Source organism: Papaver somniferum, chromosome 1 (genome assembly GCF_003573695.1).
Source record: "Papaver somniferum cultivar HN1 chromosome 1, ASM357369v1, whole genome shotgun sequence".
In the NCBI taxonomy this organism is placed as follows: Eukaryota; Viridiplantae; Streptophyta; class Magnoliopsida; order Ranunculales; family Papaveraceae; genus Papaver; species Papaver somniferum.
Window position 1 is genome coordinate 45,847,363 of NC_039358.1, and position 4,050 is coordinate 45,851,412.

At 37.7% G+C, this 4,050-nt stretch overlaps 1 pseudogene; it reads left to right on the forward strand.

Moving 5' to 3' along the window:
• Positions 1-607: 607 nt before the first annotated feature.
• Positions 608-2,771, forward strand: LOC113285216 (annotated as a pseudogene).
• The last annotated feature ends 1,279 nt before the right edge of the window (positions 2,772-4,050 follow it).

Below are 4,050 nucleotides of genomic sequence, written 5' to 3' on the forward strand. Positions count from 1 at the left end.
ACACGTCATACAAATAGCTTATTCAAGGGATATAAAAATATTTAACATATATTTTTTTCACATTTTTTTAGGGACACATATGTATCACTTAAGGAAACAGGTTTAAAGTTTGTTACGGGAGAATTTTTTTTAATAATATTTTAATGAAAAATGCTATTTTGATTAGCGTTAAGCGCTATTCTTATTAGCGTTTCTTGTCTTCTATTACGCTATTCTTATTGGCGTTCAACGCTATTCTTATTGGTGTTCAGATGGATTCCACGGACCATTCCACGAAACCATGGAATCCTGCTTGGATTTTCTGTGGAAGACCCCAACTTGGAAGCCACTAGACTTGACATTCCATGATTTTCCACATTTGGAATAGGTTGGATTTCACCATAAGACTTGCTCTAATACAACACTTTTAAACAAACAACGTAAAAAAAACAAATTCAAAACCGCAACCTCAGATTGAAGATGAGCATGAGCCCGCCATATAGATATAAATAGGCCCACATTGTTTTTTGACACGATATGTTTAGAATTTTTGTTTTTCGAAATAAGAATCCAGAAAATGAATGGACCATTTGCACGTAGCTAGCCTTGGAATCACGGCCAATGTTTCCGTTTGGTGTGAGACAAGTTGGCTCAGAAATTACACGCGGTTAGAAAAGCAGCAATGAGCTTCTCAAACTCGGTTGTAGCAAGCATAATAACTGCTAGTTCCTCATCCCAGAGATAAGTGCGTCGGGAGAGGTCTGAAATACTACTCCTGAACCAAAACAGCAGTGATCTCTCGACTGATACCAAGGTAAGAGCAATTACGTTTTTTTTATATCACTTGATTTTATTTGCTTGTCCTAGCATCTCTCTAATCAGTATAAAGGAATTTTAAGTATTTTATTAAACCCTAGAAATCCCAAATTGAAACCTCAGAGATTTAGCTAATTTTAAAATTTTCTCATCTGTGTTCTTGTTAGGTAGGAATTGTTGTATTTGTGGAGTATGGACTGTAATATGGACAATCAAACTCCAATATCTGCAGAAGAGCCAAGTTCATCACAAGAATTTAGAAACTGGCTTGAGTTGCCATCTGATGTTATATTTCATATATTTCTGAAATTAGGGGCAATTGACATCTTATTCAGGGCTCAATCAGTATGTTCTATGTGGCGAAAATTTTCCAAAGAGCCTCTGCTGTTTCGTTCTATAGACATGCGAAATAGGTCAGATTTGTTGGATGATAGCATGTACAATGTGGAAAAGATGGCAAGAGAAGCTGTGGATAGGAGCTGTGGCCAGTTGGTTGAGTTCTCTATGGATGATTTTGGTAGCGATGAGCTTTTAGCTCATATTGCTGATATGTAAGTGAATTTGATCTGTCAATTTGTTTTGTTGTGAATTAGGTTGTTGACTAAGGTAACAAACACAATAAAATTGTAAAGATGACTAGTTGGAAGAAAACAACATTTGCATTATTTGATCTGGGTTAGGTTTCGGGCCTTAGATTTGTCAGTATACATTTGGAACAACTTTAGTGACAGTATTGAAGAGAGTTCTTACAGTGAAAGGAGGTAGTACAGTACCATTTTATGCTCTTAGAATTATAGGTCAACCTTGGGTTCAAAAGGCATAGTAGTTACAGCGTGTACTTTATCCGTTGAGTTTAAGTATTTGTTGTCTGTAGTGCACCACCCTTACAAGTTTGATCAATCCTGTTTTAGAGCATGGTTATCTGTCATGTAAGATGTATCCTTTGATCAATCCCTTTACTTAAAAATACTTTGGGGGTACTTGCACGTTCTTGTGGTACAAAGAAGTACCCAGATGTTGGCCAATTGCAGATGTGCTGAGTGATTTCAGTTTGTGTTATAACAGTTCACCAATGGACATAAATCTGATCAGTAACCTACCGATGGAAAAAGTTGACTTGTTTGGATGCATTACAACAATATTTGCAACTCCTCAGTATTAATGATTTGTTTTTCAGGTCTGGTGAGTTGAGATGTCTTCGGCTTGTATCTTGCCATAATTTTAGCGGTGGTGCATTGTTTGACATGGCCAGGAAAGCTGTCATGTTGGAGGAACTTGAAATATGCCATTGTTCTCTCTCAGAGGATACACTTATAGCTGTTGGTAATGCATGCCCTCAGTTAAAATCGTTGCAGCTCCACCGTCGAGGCTACAGGCGGCCACACATCGAGTGTGATGATGAAGCACTAGCCATTGCAGGGAACATGCCTGAACTGCGTCATCTTCATCTTTTTGGGAATAAATTGACAAATGTGGGCTTGAAGGCCATTCTCGATGGCTGCCTGTACCTTGAATCTCTGGACCTCCGTCAGTTCTTCAACATTAATCTAGAAGGGGAGCTGCTGAAGAGTTGTAGAGACAGGCTTATAAAAGTAAAGCTCCCCAATGACTCCACCGATGACTGAATTTGATGCTGCAATTGATGATAGATCTTATGAATTTCCTGAGGGCAGCTGCTACTCCGAGTTAGATCATGGAATATTCAGTGACGATGATTTCAGCTACAACCCAGGCATTGATTTCGATTATTACGACCCAGACTTGATTTATGACAATGAATTACCCTTCGACGAAGAATACTTACTGTGATTAGTTCTGTAAAGTATTGGTTTATGACTCTGTGAATGGGTGTCCTCTTAAGAAATGGTTTTTTTTTTTTTTTTTGAGGTGTCACTTCCTTGTCTCTTAGATAGATTTCTTCATTGTATCAAATGATGTTTTCAGTTCTGGACTCTGGAGTACTTTTTCTTACGCTAGTCTAGCTCCCTGTTCTTTCAATTTCTCCAAGTTTTAGTGTAACAGGTTTCCTGTTTTAGGAATAATGAGGGCTTTGAGTGTGGCTACAGGTATCCACACAGAGAGCGTGAACATGAGCCACTAGCCATCGCAGCTGAGGTTGCGGGCCATTCTCGATGGCTGCCCGCACCTTGAATCTATCGACCTCCGTCAATGCTTCAACGTTAATCTAGGACGGGATCCACTCTAGAGTTGTAGAGACGGGCTTATATAAATAAGGCTCCCAAATGACCCCACTAATGACTGAATTTGATGCTGCAATCGCATATCTATGATTTTCTGAGAGTCGAAGCATTTTGATACTAACTGATCTTCCTCATTCCATATCTTACTCATGTTTCAGTTAGGTTTTTCTTTTCTTCTTTTTCTTTAATTGGTGGTGTTTTGGAGTTTTGAAAAATACTTGTGTAACGGCAGCCTAAAAGGCTAAAACTTCATGACACCTAAGGCTAAAACTTCTTCTGAAGTGCTGGCGAAACAGACTGATTGAGATATTATATGCGCCTGTGCGTAGAACAGGTTAGCAACGGCACTCAAACAATTTGTGAGAACGCTTTTTGCACTTCCGATTTGTTTTATTGGGCCGACCGACCGGAGGGGCCCAATGGAGGGAGTCCCTTTTATGGCTTTTTTTTTTTTTGGAAAATGAAGCATTATACAAATGTGTAATTTGATAAAAAAGATTGAAATATCAATTTAGTAATTTCACTTGATAATACCAACTCTCCCTTTTAGGGAATTTTTTTTGCTCTAGCGCGCTGCTAGATGATGATTGATCTAGCAGCACCAGTGCCTAACATTTGGCACCTAATGATGTCAGCAAACTGCCCTTTTAACCATAGTTAGGTATTTAACTCTCCCTTCGTTGTTACCATTCATAGATTCTCCATCGCCAATATACATGTGTTTATCTATTACGTACCTTCATGAAATCTCTGCATGAAAAAAAATCAGAAGCAGAAATAAGAATGCAACAATTACAAATAAAGATGAGAAAGCAAAAAAAGAAAAGAAATTAAGGATCATAATAATAAGCATATCGACAACAGACCACCTAAAACCATGTAAATTGAGATTTCATGGTCTTGTTACGTACCTTCGTCGAAAGTACAAGTCTTTTTTTTTTGCTTAATCAATCCTTTGTATTACTCATTAAGGAAAATTACAAATCAAAGTCAAAACTGAAAGTTATATACAAAACCAAAATAAAAAACTGAAAATTGAACTAAAGTGAAAAAT